This window comes from Anolis sagrei, chromosome 3, assembly GCF_037176765.1.
Source record: "Anolis sagrei isolate rAnoSag1 chromosome 3, rAnoSag1.mat, whole genome shotgun sequence".
Lineage (NCBI taxonomy): Eukaryota > Metazoa > Chordata > Lepidosauria > Squamata > Dactyloidae > Anolis > Anolis sagrei.
Genome location: NC_090023.1, coordinates 93,850,138 through 93,868,250, shown reverse-complemented (window position 1 = coordinate 93,868,250; position 18,113 = coordinate 93,850,138). Strand labels below are relative to the sequence as shown.

The window sequence follows — 18,113 nt, the reverse complement described above, 5'->3', positions numbered from 1 at the left end:
TTTTACTATATCATTTTATTACATTTATTATCTCAATCTCTTTAGTATTATTGGAAGGATATGTAAGCACATTCACATTGAAGAAGTTTAGAATAGTGATTTAAGTTGGACAGCCTTATCTTAAAAACATGTAACCTACTAATGCCTCAGGTAATGTAATTTTATTGGTATTTATCTATTTTGATTTTGAAATTTACCAATAGCTGATGCATTTCCCACCCTCATCTTATACTTGAGTCAATACGTTTTCCCAGTTTTTTTTTTTTTAGTTTTTTTTGTCTGTGTGGTAAAATTAGGTGCCTCTGCTTATAGTCAGGTCGGCATATATTCGAATATATGGTAAATTAATGAGACAAAAACTGATGAGCACTCACTAAAATCAGCTGGAAAGAAATCTAGAGATATGTTTCAAGGAGCTCAATTAATGATGTATTGAGACAAATGTTCGATTATGTTTGAAATTATACTTACATTGTGCACTCCCTGTAGCCTGTACATACTTATTTAAACCTCTGAAATATATGTAGCTGAAATATTTACTACATAAAAAGAAGAAATGTGTACACAAAGGTTAAAGTTTACTTAAATGTGAGCAGAGGGTCAAGGATAAAAAGGATAGAAAGGTTTGTTGATAATTATGTCAACAAACCTTTCTCCATGGAGTGCTTTGAGGTGTGTCTCCAGTTATTTTCTGCTAAAGTTACAAATAAATAAGTAAATTGGAAGAACCATCCTAGACCAGCTTATTTAATGCAGCATTTTATTCCCATAGTAGACAGTCAGACCCCCTGGAAGCACACGAGCACTTGTTCATGATCTTAACAAGTAGTATATGGAGACATAATGTCTCTGATAAGGTAGATAATATATAACGATCATAATTAGTAATTGCTGATAATTATATCTCACATAAATTTGCCTTATTTCCCTTTAAAGCCATCCACATTGGTGGCAATCACTGCCTCTCGTACTAGGAAATTTTATACTTTGTTTGAATGTCACACAAAGAAATAACTCTCTTTCTAGCTTTTTGAATATTTCCATAATTCAGTTTCATTGGATGATCTAAAATATAAAGTAGTAGAAGACAAAGAGGGTTAAAGACTGCCCACTATTTTCACAAAGTGTATAAGTAATCTAATATATGTACTACTTTTAAAAACTCAAAAGTACTTGATCATTTTTACACCTTGTTTTGCACCTTTTGCAGCTCTAAGGTATTATTTTTCAGTAGTTGGGACTAGCGGTCCATTCACTCCAGTTCCAGTGCTGTTATTCCACGTTTACCATCACGTCTTAATTTTAGGGAATCTGGAAGTTTGCAGTTGGGGGGAGGGAGGCTCACTAGAGCTCTCTGGAGAACTCTTAATCTTCCTCTCTGAACTGTAAATCCCAGGACTGTATAAGACAGAATTGTAGAATTAAATGCTATAATTCTGTGGTGGAGTGGGCCCCAGCTCTGTATACTATATTGCAAGTGTACAGTAGTAGCATCATAGCAAAAATTTTAAAATGAATAATTGACAGTTTCATTTTAACCCCCCCCCCCAAATTATTTTTGATGTGAAATTTATCTTTTTTCTAGCAGCAAACAAACAAATATTTCCATCAACAGCAATAGCACATGCCATATTTGTGACGCACTTGAATATGTTGCACCCAATGTGGTCTTGGTAATGTTGTCATATAAAAAATCAAGTCCTGGATTGAGAATACAGTAAACCCAAGCCCATGGGCCGGACACAACCCCTTGGGCTCTTTCCTCCACACTTCGTTTGCTTCAACCCTCCTCTCAGCATGTGGATATAACCGGCCACCGTATCCACATGCTGAGAGGAAGGCCAAGACAGAGACACACGGCTAATGACCACTCTAGAGAGTTTTCTCAGCCTGGGGACAAGGTGGGCTGCCACGTCCCAGGCTGACAAGAATGCTGGGACAGGCTGTTTTGCAATGAAGGACATCCTTGATAGGTAAGCCCCCCCCCCCCCGCGCATGCCAACCTTCCCCTCTCAGCCCCCCTCGCCCTGGCATGAGAACCCCATGGAAAAAAGTTAACTCATGCCTGCAGTAAACCATCTTACTATGTGGTGATCTAATTGGCCAGAAGGATGAAACCAGATTGCTTAACTGAAACTGTTTTTTGAAGTGTTGCTTCTTGTAATCACATATGCAGCATTCCATTCTCACTAAAATATATCTTGAAGGAATACTTCTTCTTCTGGTGGTCAAGGCAGAGGAGATCTGAGTAGATTGCACTGTGCCTACTAGACTAAAAAGACCCCTAGACCAGTTCTTAAAGGGAAGGGTGGCACAGTTTCTCTGAAACAGAAAATACTATAGCAAATTCCATATAACTCCTGGTTAGTTATATATCACAGAAGTGCTACTCAGGGCCATTCCTATATAGAACAATCTTCTATTAATTATGCTTTACATTCCAAAGTCAAGAGTGTTTTTTGTGAATTTAAATTCATTATTTTACCCCTCCCTTTTCATCATTAACATCTAGCTGCTTTTATTCATATCACTTTAAAGTGTTAAGATTTGATGCGGAAGGGTTTTCTTTGGGGGGTGGGGTGTAAACATATCAAGAGATATGTTTACACACACTGATATGCAGGAGTATTCATCCAGGTCAAATTATACTTAGTACTTACTACACAGGATCTTATATCAGTGAAGCTTATATGAGGCCAATGTTGCCAGAGTTTGGCAAAGGAACAAAGAACAGTTTCTGCAATATCATGCCAAACCAATTAAATTGTAGGCGTAAACTTGCCAGGAGATATTCCAAGGCTCTCTTGTTTCCACTCTTATGGCACAGTGGGGTGGAGTGCTCCAAAGCAGGCCAATCTACAAACCTTGGAATGCGTAATTGACTTTAATTGAGGCTATCTTTTCATTCTTTAGTCTTTAAATATTCCATGGCTCAGTATTACATAATGGAATCAAATACTAAGAGTTCATGAGTGTATAGTTTGGCATACAGTTTTAAACATCTTGAACAATGAGAGATAACAAATGCAGTATCTCTGATAATTGATTTTCCTAACTGCCTTTATTTGAATCTAGCTAAAGGTTGTGCCTGGCTGATTTTTTGTAAAGTTGTGGAAGCAACGTTGTTTTGAAACGTTGTCACGCTTTTGAGTGAGTTTTTTAGACTTATGAATGCTGATATTTCCTCATTCCCTAATTCCTATTTTAGTTCATCCTAAACAGTCACACCATTTGCAACATCTGTCTAGCCATGCTTGGCCAGCCTATCCCAGAGGCAAAAGAAAGGTGTGGTAGTGGAAATACAGTGGCGAGTCACTACTTAAAATGTGGGTGTAACTTTGCAAACAGACATCCAAAGGGATATTTTTCTACCTTTGTTCCACTTCCAAATTGTGGAGGAACAGCTGAAAGAACACTTTATGACTTCTGTCCTTTACATAACATCCTCATGCTTGTCAAACTGCTGCTTTTGCCAAACTGGTTGTTGATAGTATAAATGGTTTACAGAATAAGAAAGGTAAGCAGATATGACATTAGAGTAGGACAGCTTGAAGATCATTGTATCTGAAATGCTTGAGACCAAAAGTATTTTGGATTTTTTCATATTTTGGGATTACCTGTATTTGCATATGTTGACATCTTCTTCCACAAAAGCCTCCTTCCAAAGAAAAGCTTTTATTTGTTTTCTAAAGGACAACAGGGAGGGAGCCATTCTGATGTCATATAATGATGTGCATACTCCTAGTCCCAGAGTATTGGAACTTGATCTCTCGAAAGAAATATGAAAACCTGGAGAGTTTGTGATAATAAACAAGTTTAACCAGTGCTCTGCCACAGTGTAAGGGAGTTTGATATATAGTATTCCCTGTTTTTTCTGATCTTGGTACATTGGCTTAAAGGGCTAGATTTGGGCGTAGTTAGCTATAGATATATGCATTCATCGAGACACACCTTTCTCATGCATGGAACAGTTTTGAGAACATGGCTTTGAAAATGTCAGGTTTACAACGTTGATGTTATTTCATTTCTGTAACACTGAGTTAATAATTACTTTGGTTGTTATGTATTTGAACATCTAAAGATGGAAAATGTTATATAATCACCGTGTTGACATAACCATGTTTTGCCCATCTTTGGAACAAATGAATTCTCTGCCCTATTGAGTTAACTGAAGCAGATATATACCAGTGAAGTAAAGTATGTATTCTACAGACCAATATTTATTTAAGAATTTTATATCATGAATTTCCCCATTTAAGGGCCCAAGGCAGCTTACAGTGGATAAAAACATGCATAATAAAAGTTAAAACATTTAAAACCTAATATTAGTAATTGCTGTCACACATCCTAAAACATACGAGGGTTATTCGGAAAGTAAAGTTACAAGGCATGTAGCTCTTGTGGGGAATTTTCACAGGGGGAAGTTGGTATCACTGCCATGTAGCGGGAAGTCAGTGGAAGCAAACAAGCAGTGCCAGTTGTCAGTAGCTCATCGACTGGCATTGTGGTGAAGGTTAGAAATTAGCATCCTCATTCCATTTCCCTCCAAGTGTGAAGTTCACACTGTAATATACTACCAAAATGCTAAGCATATGAACGCCGCTGAGATTCATCGCAAAATCATTTCAGTGTATGGAGATGACATAATGTCAAGGTAGCACGTGACAAAATGGATACAGAATATATTGTGAGACCATGAAGAGACTTTGCATAGCCTTCCAAAACAAATGTCGTGGGATACTAATCGTGGGAGTCTGTCTCCTTCATCACAATTGAGTTGTTGACTTCATTTGGTTTGGATGTTTTAAGCCATCCCTCTCACAGCCTTGATCTCGCACCCAGTGATTATCATCTGTTCACTAAATTGAAGGAACACCTGGGTGGAAGACACTTTTCTGATGATGAGGAGATGAAAATTGAAGTGATGAGTTGGCTGAAAAAGGCAGAGGGAAGCTTCTATGACACAGGCATCAAAAACTCATCCCACAGATGACAAAATATATTGAACTGAATGGTGATTATGTGCAAAAATAATGTAATACCTATGCTACAATGCATGTAAGTTTAATTAAAATACATCCATTCTTTGTATTTTTTTAAAAAAATCTTGTAACCTTACTTTACGGATAACCCTCATGGTTTTAAAACTTTAAAACCACCCCTAAACACATATACTCCAGATTCTTCCTCAATTTTACAAATCCTGAGTTCAGTCAAAAGCTTCCTTAAAAAGAAGCTCCTCCTAAACTCCAACAGATAGAGACTGCTTAAATTTCCCCTGGGAGGGCATTCCAAAGGAAGGGTGCCACTCCCGAAAAGGATACCTCTCTGGAAATCTTTAACCTGAGTGAATCACAGAAAAATATGTGGCTAGATCCTTTTAAATCAGTACTTTCCTTTGGTGTTTAGGTTGAACACAAAGTTGCTATGTATTTTCATGAATTTTGACAGCTGGGTGCATTTGAACTTTTCCCTCCTGTGATGTCTACTTTTTAAAGGGCCTTTTTGTAAATCAGGACGCATGATCTGGAGTCCTTCCTGCTTCTCTTTCCTCCTCCAAATGTTTAACAGTGGTGGAGCAAGAGCTCCTTGAGAAACATTCAACAGGAACTGAATGTGTAACTAGACCACTTTCCTGTCTGATGATTACTCATTGTTTATATGCAAAGATGAGAGTTCAAAAAACAAACAAATCAAACAAATACAAGTATTTTAGATAAGTGGTATTGAACTTGTAACAGTCTGCTAAGGTCACAACATTATATTTGTGTTGTTGAAAGCTTTCATGGCCGGAATCACTGGATTGCTGTGAGTTTTCCAGGCTGTATGGCCATGTTCCAGAAGCACTCTCTCCTGACGTTTTGCCTGCATCTATGGCAGGCATCCTCAGAGGTAGTAAGTCTAGTAAAATGGGTTTATATATCTGTGGAATGTCCAGTGTGGAGAGTGGGAGAAAGAACTCTTGTCTGTTTGAGGCAAGTAGGAATGTTGCAATTGGCTACCTTGATTAGCATTGAATAGCCTTGCAGCATCAAAGCCTGGCTTTTTCCTTTTTATATATTCCACAGATATATGATCCCACTTGCCTAGTTTCCAACAGGCCTCACAACCTCTGAGGATGCCTGCCATAGATGTGGGGTAAACTTAAGGAGAGAATGCTTCTGGAACATTACCATACAGCAACCCAACATTATATTTGTTTTCAATATACAAATGGAATGTGAGTTTTCTCTAGTAATGGACTTTGTGGAATACTCTTCCTTCTACAACCAGAAATATTTGTGTGGACATGGGGCATGTATGTATACTGCAGCATTGGCCTAACTGTGATCAGAAAATTCCTCAGGCTAAGGTACCCAGATGCAGGTTAATATTAATGAACCAATTTTAAAAGATGGATTATTATTTATTTTAATGGAAGTTTAATTTCACTTCCTTGTTGTTTCTCTCCAATAAACTAGGCACATATAGATTAGCAATTGTGTACAAATATTAGTTGAACCAAAACAAGCCAGGAATCATAGAAAATATTAAATCCTAGTCTAGGTTGTTTTATGATCCCAGCTTGTATAAGCACATCAAACCATAATATACTATAGTAATTTATTTGTGCCATGGTAAACAAATCGTGGTTTAGCTACTGGCAAATGGGGGGAAAGCATGAACAACCTGTGTGTACTGTGCCAGAATTCAGTCACATTTGTTTTTAGTAAGCCAGGCTTAAAGAGAAATAAAGCCATTGGTAAGTTTCTGCCATCTTCTTAAGCACCTACCTTAAAGTACTGAGGAAAGCAGGGAGGTTTGCAGACCGAAGTGAGAAGCTAGGGCTTGTATTTCAGTTGCACGCTAGCCTGTCATAAAGTGGCAGGAACACGTTTTCTGGTATTAATAGTAACCATTGTCATTGAAAGCAGTTGGCTACCACTCTTGTCGGGGAAAGCAGCTGTTCATAGTGAACGTTAGAGTAGGAAAATGATGATTTAACAGAACTACTGTCCTCCCTTCCAAAACAAAATTGAATCCACGCAACTCCATGCTTGAGCCTGTACAGTTGATTCCTAATGCTTTTTATTATCAAAAAACTATAACCACATGGAAGTCATTTTCACTATAACCACAACTGTCAAAGACCAATTGCATATGGGACAGATCTATTATTCAGACCAACCTATTTTTTCAAAGCTGTCCTGGGTAGCTGTGTCCTTGATACACACATAGTATCAAGTTGCAGATTTTTATACTGATTTATAGAGATGTCTTGTTGAAGCATGTAAAGTGATGTAACCACAATCTCCTTCTGAGTCTCATGGCTATTTTATTGTTTATTACAGTCATATGTGTCACACATTTAAAACATGAGATTAATCTAAATGAATAAAGATTTGTAGATAAAATGTATACATACATACATATACATATACATATATATGTGTGTGTGTGTAAACACTATATCATAAAGAACCAAAGTGCCATCTTGGGCATAGTATCTAACCTCCACACAGCCATATAACTCAGAATATCAAGACAGAAAATTCCACAATATTTGCTTTAAACTGAGTTATCTGAGTCCACACTGCCATATATTCCATTTCAAAGCAGATAATGTGGGATTTATTCAGCTTTGTGGAAAGGGCCTGAGTTCAAGGCCAGCAAGTAGTTTGTATTCAGTTAACTCAGCAGTGGCAAGAGTAAAAGAGTAGCCAAAATCTTGCCCTTCTCAGTAGATGAATGGCACATCGCTGCAGCTTCTCCTAGCCTTTGTTTTCTGCCTCGTTAATATTTTTCCATTTTGATCATACTCTGTTGTTGCTTAGCCCATGTGTCCTGATACTATGGGCTATCCTTCCAAGAAACCGTGCTAATTGCCTTAAAAATGAAACTCACGGGGTTTCTATGATTTCACAAGAGATTTGAAGGCAAATACAAAAAGGAGCTGTAATAAAGATCAACGTAATCTTGGCGGGGGGGGGGGGGGGACCAATCTCACCACTGCCCACCAATATAAAGGGATAAACGTAAACCTTTGGCAGGGTGGACACAACAATCCCAACCTCTGGTCACCAGTGTGAAGGGTTAACGTTCAGCTGGACACTACTTTAACAATGACAATTCCTCCCTGCCTTAAGTTCTTGCTGGAAGACTTAAATTTCTAATTTACAGTCTGCAAGAAAGGGGTTTCTCATGAAGAGACCTAACTTTAACTTAACTCCCTTTCTATGCACTTAACAACCTATCCTAATCTAAACTAAGGCAAGGCTGTCTGCTTTCCTATCCTGCATGCTTTCTAACATACCTAAACATTCTATAACACTAAACATTTCTATCTAACAGGTTACTAACCCTAACTAACATTACATTGCATATATACTCTAAACAGCAATTGCAAATAATACATTTTCTCTATGCATTTTACACAAGCAATCCTGTAATGCAAATGACATAGTTAGTACATTTATACATGCCTGCAATAGAAAAACATGTTATATACAATGTACATTACCTTATACAATATACTCTACCATGTAATTAACCATACCATTACCGGTATAATCACTCTATCACTTTCGATAATGCATTTCATAACATCTATACACAATCAAGGTACTGCTCTAACCTGCAATTAAATGTTTTAAGTTGCAAACAATTATTCTGTAATATCTGTACAGCAATGAAACTTTTATGGAAGATGTATTTGACATAACTTCCTAAAGTTATCCTGGGGTTTACTTTGGTTAACTGGTTTACTCCAATTTAAACTGGGAACAACCCGGCATGGTAAATATAAAGGGGCTGAACCTTGTTTTATTTTACCCAATGCCACAAATCCTATTCCCTACTCTTAAATTAGCATTACCAACGGCTAACTCGAACCCCATATTACTATCTACAGATGTTTCTTCCCCGGATGGAGCTGAGACAGTGCTATCTCCATACAACACTCTCTGGACCTTACGCTCTAGCTCCACCTGCTGTTCTTGTTCGTCATTACACCTAAACTTTCCCTCCAAATTTACCAAAGACCTAACTGAGTACACTCTTCCTCCTCTACACAGAGTCACATTCTCCTCAGTCTCTGGCAAAAGTTTCACCACAAACTTAGTTCTAGGGAAGTATGGTTTCAGTCTGTTGATGTGCAACTTCTTGCATCTCCGATCTCCGCCATCTTCTGTCACTACATAAGTCACCTCAGAGTCTTTTGAAACTATGGAAAACGGTCCTTCCCAAGCCATGTCCAACTTCTTCTTGGCTCTGGGCTTTAAGACCAACACTTTGTCTCCCACGGCAAAGCTTCTGTGCCTAGCTTTCGAGTCAGCATAGTCTTTTTGTCGGCTTTGAGCTGCTGTCAAGCTCTCAGCGGCACAGTCTCGGATCAAAGTCAAATGTCTCTGTAGATCTTCGATGTACTCGACCACGTCCTTCTCTGGAATCTCCTCACGTCCGATCCACGCCTCTCTCACGATGTCCAAAGGTCCACGCAGGGTTCGGCCATACAGCAGTTGGAACGGGCTGTATCCGGTACTCTCTTGTGGCACCTCACGATAGGCAAACAGGAAATGCTGAATTCTTCTGTCCCAATCGTTGGGGTTCCGATGTACATAGGTTTTCAGCATGTGGTTCAACATCGCGTTGAATCTCTCTGTCAGGCCATTCGACTGTGGATGGTATGGAGTCGTCGTCACGTGTTGAATTCCACAGGAACGCAGCATCTCTTTCATTAACACCGACATGAAAGATGTTCCCAAATCCGTCACGATAGATTCGACTGTGGATGGTATGGAGTCGTCGTCACGTGTTAAATTCCACAGGAACGCAGCATCTCTTTCATTAACACCGACATGAAAGATGTTCCCAAATCCGTCACGATAGATTTAGGGAACCCCACACGCGCAAACAATGTCAGGAGTGCGTGTGTCACAGTCTTGGTGTCAATTTCCTTCAGGGGAATTGCCTCAGGATATCTGGTCACGAAGTCCACCGCTGTGGGCATGTAACGGTGTCCATCCTTGGTCACAGGTGACATCGGACCAAGAATATCTATCCCCACTTTCTTGAAAGGAATAGACACAACAGGAATAGGCTGCAGCAGTCCCTTGGTTTTGTCATTTGCCTTGCCCACAAACTGACAGGATTGACAGGATCTGCAATAGGTGGCAATGTCCTGTCCCATACGGGACCAAAAGAACCGGCTCTGCACTCTATCCTTTGTCTTCTTGACACCCAAATGACCACTGAATGGAGTGTCATGGGCCATTTTCAGGATCTTTTCCCTGTACTTTGGAGGCACTACTAACTGTGTAACTACCTCATACAATCCTGGGCCCTTTTGATGCCTGACCATCCTAAATAACTTGTTATCTATATTTCTGAAGATAACTGGTTTGGTTTCAGTGGGTTCAGTTTCTTCAGTTTCTACTGATTCCCACAGGCCCTTTAAATCTTCAGCCTGTTGCTGTTCCCTCAGGAACTCAGCTGGCTGACTAGATGGCAACATTACAGGGAACTCCTCCATGTTGTTACAGTCTGTGCTATGAGCCATTTCTGAGGTGGATTTTCTTTCCTCAGAATTTCCCGCTCTTTCTGTCTGGCTTCTAGTCACAGCATTGATCTTCAGACTATGTTCTGACAGATCGTTCCCAATTAACACAGGGACCTCCAAGTCTGACAAAATTCCTACTTTTCATTTCCCACAGAAAGTTTTGTATTGGACTGGGATCTCTGCTACATCGACCTCAAAGCTGGGACCAGTTATTCCTTTTAGTGTCCACTTCTTTCCTGGCACTATCTGTTCTTTTCCCACTACTTGAGGGCGCACCAAAGACACCTCAGCGCCTGCGTCCCTCAGTCCCATTAGCTTTTGATCATTAACTTGGACCTCTTCCAAGTATTCCTTGCTCACACCACGGTCCATACTCCATACCCTCATTATTTTGATGGGCTCTACCTCTGGAGTAGGTTCTTCAGCTTGTGGTTGAGTCTTTTTTACTACTTTTACAAATTTTGGCGGGCTTACAGCTCTTTCCTTTGATAGCTTTGGGCATGAGGTTCTTACATGTCCCTCCTGATTGCAGAGGTAACACACAATCCGACGTGGCACAAACTTAGAGCTGGCATCTCCTTTCTTGGCTCCCTGACCATCCTTGTCAATTCTACCCTTTGGGACCCACTCCTTCTGCTTCTTGAACAATGGAGAACCCATCTCAAAGTCTCCCTCCATCTCGTCCAACACTGAAGCACACTCTGCCACAGTCTGGATCTTCTTATCCTTGATGAACCACCTCAACTGTGCTGGGACCAGTTTGTAGAACTGCTCCAGACAGATCAAGTGTCTCAATGCCTCAAAGGTGGTCACCTTACTACCCTCCAGCCATCGTATCAGAGCCTTTTCAATCCTAGCCCCCACTTGGGAAAATGTCTCCCCAGGCTTCCTCTTAATATCTCTGAAGGTCTTTCGGCTTTGTTCTGGGGTTAGACCAAACCGAACCTTCACTCTCTCCTTAAACATCGTGTAGTTGGACCATTCTTGAGCCGGCAAGCTAGCATAAACTTCACTCAGCTCTCCAGAGATTAGTGGTCTTATATGTGCCATTCTCTTTGCTTCAGGCACATTAAAGTCACCACATGCTCTCTCAAAACTGGCGAGAAAACTCTCGACGCAATCACCCTTTGTATATTTGGGAAAGTGTTTTATATATGGAGCTATGGGTTCCGCAGGGATTGCACTAGGGTTGGATGTGGGTTGTCTATCTCGCACTTGTAACTCCATCATCCTTTCCTCATGCTTCATTCTCTCTGCCTCGTGTTTCATTCTCTCTCTTTCTCTTTCAATCTCTAGTTGTCTTTCTTTCTCTCTTTCCCTAGCTTCAAACCCCATTCTTTCCCTTTCCCTCTCAGCCTCAAGCTGCATCTTTTTAAATTCCATTTCTAGCCTCAACTTTTCAATTTCTAAAGAGGCAGCCACGATCCCTGGGCTTTCTCCTCTTTCTTCAGTCTCAGTCTCCATTATAGCTTCCTCCTGTCCCTCTCCTTGTGTGTGAACCACAGGACCCTTTTTGTGTTTAGGAGGCGCCATGTTGCTGTATAATGGTGTATTTAAGCAGTTTCTGAGGTAAAACTTCTTCAGAAACGCTTTGGCTAAAACTTTTACCTCACAAAATCACACTAACGCACCGGATTTAGCCTTAAAGTAACGTATCCCGCCGCTGGACACCAGTGTAATAAAGATCGATGACACTTGGGCAGGGGGGAACAAGCAATCCTACCGCTGCCACCAGTGTGATAAAGATCAACGTAATCTTGGCGGGGGGGGGGACCAATCTCACCACTGCCCACCAATATAAAGGGATAAATGTAAACCTTTGGCAGGGTGGACACAACAATCCCAACCTCTGGTCACCAGTTCAGCTGGACACTACTTTAACAAGGATGAATGACTGTGACAAAGGGGAAATACTCTCTTATCCCTCCTCAGTAATATTGTTGAGTGACCAACTGTGCTAATGATGTTAATTAGGTAGATTCGCCGCCACCACCTCAATATATGTCTGAGGAAAACATGAGTGAGAATGTGAAATAGGTAAAGTTTGTTCAAGCCTTTGTTCTTCTTTAATGACTGCTTCTTTCGCTGACTGGACTGAAATTGAGTTGTCTTTAGACTTGCTGAGATCTAATGTATAGGACAGACCGAGGCAGACACCAGTTTAAGATGAAAATTAGAAACAGGTTTATTTAAACTTAGTCAACAAATCAACTCTTAATAAGAGTGGTACAAAAGCGTAATGTGGTTACTTGAGGCTTAGCTGGTTAGACAAGCAGTCTTTCTTTTAAGACTAAAACTTTTGTTTCCTGTGAGTTCCTTGCTTCACACTGGCCCTTACACTGACACAGTGTGTCCCTGAGAACAGCCCACTGACTGCCTCACAGAGCAAAATAGGCTTTCCTTCACTGACCCTTCTAAGTACAGTGAACCAGGAACCTTTGCCTTTCCTATGCTCTAACCCTCAAGGCTCATTTCAAAAGTTCTCCCTGTCTAAATTTTTCACAGCTCCCTCTTCCTAACTATCCTTCTACACTCTTCGATGTTTTTAAAGCTCTTCTTTCCAGCTTGTCAAAAAGACACAGCCTTTTTTCCTCTCAAACCTAACTCCTCCCCTGACTGCTCTAGCCAATCAGGAGTCGTCTGACTCCTCCCTCTTGCCTCTTAGCTCTCCTGCCTATCTCTCAACATGTCAGCCACTGACTTTCCAGGCTTCGGCCTTCCTGGCAAAAGGTTAGATTCATGACAGAGCCCTCGGTGGCACAGTGGGTTAAACCGCTGAGCTGCTAAACTTGTTGACTGAAAGGTCACAGGTTTGAATGCAGGGAGCAGCGTGAGCTCCCGCTGTCAGCCCCAGCTTCTGCCAACCTAGTATTTTATAACATGGGAATGTGAGTAGATCAATAGGTACTGCTCCAGCAGGAAGGTAATGGCTCTCCATGCAGTCATGCTGGCCACATTACCTTGGAGGTGTCTACGGACAACACTGGCTCTTTGGCTTAGAAATGGAGATGAGCACCAACCCCCAGAGTTGGACACAACTGGACTTAATGGCAGGGGAAAATGGCAGGGGAAAACTTTTACCTTTACCTTACATAAACACAGAAATGGAAATGTGCGATTCATGCTCAAACATTTGAGACATCCACTATAGATCATTTTTCATACAATTTGCTATATACTTCGATAGAAAAAAACAATATGGATTAAAGTAAGATTGAGACATTGAGATGCCTAGAAACAGTCCAAAACGATTTTCTTTTTTTCTTTGTCTTGATAGTCTTTTATTTATAAAGTCTTTCTGGGTGAATTTTATAAAACTTTGTTTTGTTTTCACAGGGTTCCTAAAAATAGAAAACTGGCCTGAAGTGAAATTAGGGGAAGCTGGGAATTTGGCAGCATTCCCCCATCTCCTGGAGTAAGTAAATTATTGAAATTATATCTCGATTGCATAATTACAACAGAAATGATAGGTTAAAAGCAATGGAGCTTAAAACTCTTTAACATTATTGTAATATGCACGATGTCTTCTGTGCTTGATCATGTTAAAACTATTAGTCCTCATCACTGGGAATTATCAAGCGAATTTCAAGTTTAATGAAATGGAGCTTTGGTATTTTATTTATTTTGCATAATTTCTAGACCACTTGTCATAAAATAAAGCCTGAGTGGTATTTAGTATTAAACATCTGTGGCCTTGAACAGCAAACAACTACACTGTATTCATAAAAGCCAGAATCAAAAGCTAGAGATTGCCTGGGTAATCAAATATTTCTTAAGGATACACCTAAAATACTGACAGGATAATTCCTTCTGTATTACAATGGAGAGCCATTCTAAATTGCATGCCCAAATGGCACCAATAGTATGTAATCGGTGAGTTTGTTTAAAAGTAATGCTAAAGTATGGTTAATTATGACTGTGGAAGAACCTTGTGTAATAAACCAGGATTACAAATTAGGATAAAAAGGGACTAAAGACACTAGATTTTATTTTATTTTCGATGCTAAGCAAGATTAGCTCTGGTTAGTATTTGAATGGGAGGCCGCCAGGTAGTGCAGGCTATATTTCAGAGGAAGGAAATGGCAAACTACCTCTGAGTATTGATAGCTGGGACCCAGTGCTGGTAGCGCTATGCTGGTTGCGTAGTGTGGCTCAGAATTAGAGAAGGGAACACGTGCACCAGACACAGCACCACCTGTCTGGCGCAGAGGCCTCACACAGTGAGAGACACAGCTACGACTGAGTCAACAAGGTCGTTTTGGGGGGGGGGGGGGAGAGAGAGAGAGAGAGAGAGAGAGCCAAGCATACTGATGTAGGATATCTGGAGATATTCAAAAATGTTGTTGCATTGGAAGGAAGGATAAAAAGGAGGGGAGAAGTATGAGCAGTGGTGAAAAAAGAATCAAACCCAGTCACTCTTACATTACTTCATTGGTATCCTGCCACAGCTGCATCTCTCACTGGGTCTGCTGTCTCTCGCATGTGTTCCTTTCTCTAATTCAGAGCTGCATTGCGCAACTAGCGTAGCTCTACCAGCACTGTGTCCCAGCTATCATACTTTTACCAATTGTGGAATATTTTCTGATCTGCCATTATAATTCCTATGTGGAATAATGATTGAACCAGACTGAACCCACCACTATTTACCATGTGTGGAAACTACATTTCAAATCCCAATCTTGGCTGTTCATCTGGCTCACATGCTAACAAAACCAAGTAGCTTTTCAGTCTTCCTAAGAGTATTGCTGTCATCAGTATCCCCACTAGTTCCATATCTTTTTAGTCTCCATTTCTGTTCCTCCTGGCTCTTAGGCTCTACATCCTATAACTCTTATAGTTGTGACCAGACAAAAACTGATTCATGTTATGAAAAAGAAGGCTATATTCCCTTAAGTGCAGTTATCCCATCCCAAGTTTATCCTAAAGTTGGTACAGAGTCTCCTTTTTCTGGATTTTTTTTTCTTCTTTTTTCTTTTTTTGGCCATAGGAGATCTCTAGGGAAATGAGCAAGATGCTGCAGGATTCACTTTGTTGTGCCTGACTTCTAGCCCAGGAGCTGCTTCACAATTGGCAGAGTCAGACCTGTAGCCAGGATTTTGATTCGGGGAGGGGGGGGGGGTGAGTCTGAGTGGAAGAGGGTCTACCCTAGCAAACCTTTTATATCGTTACCCCGAATACCCCCATGCATATGAGATATATTGAGCATGGTGAACAGATCATGGTATGAATAAACATAACAGTTTAAATAATGTACCAGTAAGGCATGTTTGCAGAACACCATGAGAATTTCAGGGGGGGGGGGCTGAAACCCCCAAAGCCTCCCCCTCCCCCCACTGACTACATGCCTGAGCAGAGTGAAGTACAAGATTGATGACATGGCTAGAGAAGGAGGAACTGAAGTAAAAGAAGGAGGTGCCTAGAGGGCCATGAGGCCAGGAATAGCAGAGTGTAGGAAAAGTGCAGAGATGGAAGGAGTGGGGGTGCATGCCGGCTTTCCTTCATGCTTCATAACTGAGAACTTCCCTTGGGTGGCTGACTAGGGGAGAGGAACTTCGGGCCACTCTTATTTGCCTCCGCAGACTTGAGCCAGCCCACAGGAAAAGGCACAAAGGCAGTGGCAGTTCCTCTTGTTGCACAACGTTTCACGGCAGCAGCAATTATAACAAAATAGAGAACTACTCCTACTCTTGTTCATCATCTTTGGTGGTGACCAGCTCCATATTTTGTTCCAGCTTCTCTGGCCTGGTGGTGGGGCTCAGATGTGGAAGATAGGTCAGGAGGCCTAACTTGAACTCTTCCTCGTCCACCTTCTTTTTGATGCAGTTTCCTCACCTTTGCCTTCACTGCCTTCTTGTGCATGGAAAGTGGTGTGGACTGCCCTCTCTAGTCTAATAATAATAATAAAAGGTAAAGGTAGTCCCCTGACATTAAGCAGTGGGTTAAAGCACTGAGCTGCTGAGCTTGTTGATCGAAAGGTCGCAGGTTCAATCCCGGGGAGCGGCGTGAGCTTCCGCTGTCAGCCCTAGCTTCTGCCAACCTAGCAGTTCGAAAACATGCAAATGTGAGTAGATCAATAGGTACCGCTCCGATGGGAAGGTAACAGCGCTCCATGCAGTCATGCCGGCCACATGACCTTGGAAGTGTCTACGGACAACGCTGGCTTTTCGGCTTAGAAATGGATATGAGCACCACACCCCAGAGTCAGACATGACTGGACTTTATAATATATTCAACTGAATAATATACTGGCAATAGGCCGACCAGAAATTAACCTTGATGGGCACTGCTTTCACTTCCAGTCCATGGATTGCTTGGAAAGAAATCAGGCTAGATGAATCAGCAGACAGCTTGAATTTTAAATTCAGTAAAAGGCTATAGTTTGAAACAATGGTTCATGCTCCTTGAGTAAATGTGTCAGTTTTTGCCTGTGCAGCTTATTCTGCAGATGTATGTCAGTTTCTCCAAGTTCAATTAATGAGGCTTATTCCAAGGTAATTGTGCATACATTTCAACATTAGTTTTATTTGTTATATTTATTTGCTTGGGACAAAAATTATTCTGGATTTTGGATTATATAGGGTTTTGGAATACAGATTATACACACACACACATTAGGATTGCACAACCTGCAAGCCTCCAGGAGTTTTGGCCTCCAACTCTCAGAAGCTCCAGCCAGCTTGTCCAGTAGCCAAGAACTCTGGGATCTGGAGGCCAAAACAGCTGGAGGACCACAGGTTGTGCAGGCCTGATATACTTACTGAGATATCTTGGAGATAGGACTGAGATCTAAACATGACATTCATTTATGTTTACTATGCATCTTATACACATAACATGAAGATAATTTTACACAATCTTTTACGTAATGTTGTGTACAAAATCTTATGTACAGAAATTATCAGAAAGCAATGTTATCATACATTCATAAAGCCACATGTGGATGATTTTGGAATATTTTGGATTTTGGAATTCCATATAAGGGGTGTTAAATAATAAAAGTAATATTTTATTTATATTCCCTCCTTCTTCCCGAAGAGACTCAGAGCAGACTATAACATATAAACAGACACAGGCAAACATTCAAGGCCTTGTTACAATGAAATACAATGACACACAAATACACAGACAAAGGCAAAGGCTTCTCCATTCATTTCTGGCTGTGGAGATGGAGCTCATCTCCAGCTCTGGAGAAGGTGCTCATTTCCATGTCTAAGCCGAGGAGCCTGCTTTGTCCATTGACACCTCCTGGTCATGTGGCCGGCATGACTGAATGGACTGTCTTTTTGCCTTTCCCACTGAAGTGGTACCTATTGATCTACTCACATTTACATGTTTTTGAACTGCTAGGTTGGCAGGAGCTAGGTCTAACAGCAGGAGCTCACCCCATCCCATGAATTCGAACTCCCAACCTTCAGGTCAGCAGTTCAATAGCACAAGGGTTTAACCCATTGCGCCACTGTGGCCCCTTCTTAAATGGTACTTGTTACCCATTAGAAAACAATTTGTTCTGACCTACTTTCAAGTCAAATTCGGACTAATGATTACCTGATCATAGTGCTTCATTGGTGAAATTTGT

The 18,113-nt window shown here is 40.8% G+C and overlaps 1 protein-coding gene across 6 annotated transcripts in view; it reads left to right on the top strand.

Annotated features, from left to right (window-relative positions):
• TBL1X (transducin beta like 1 X-linked) overlaps positions 1–18,113 on the top strand; it is a 178,075-nt gene that overhangs the window by 45,576 nt on the left and 114,386 nt on the right. For all 6 annotated transcript variants that reach the window (XM_060769926.2, XM_060769924.2, XM_060769922.2 and 3 more), the window contains exon 2: positions 13,874–13,952. The gene's annotated coding sequence lies outside the window, so the exon portion shown is untranslated. The remainder of the gene's footprint in view (positions 1–13,873; positions 13,953–18,113) is intronic.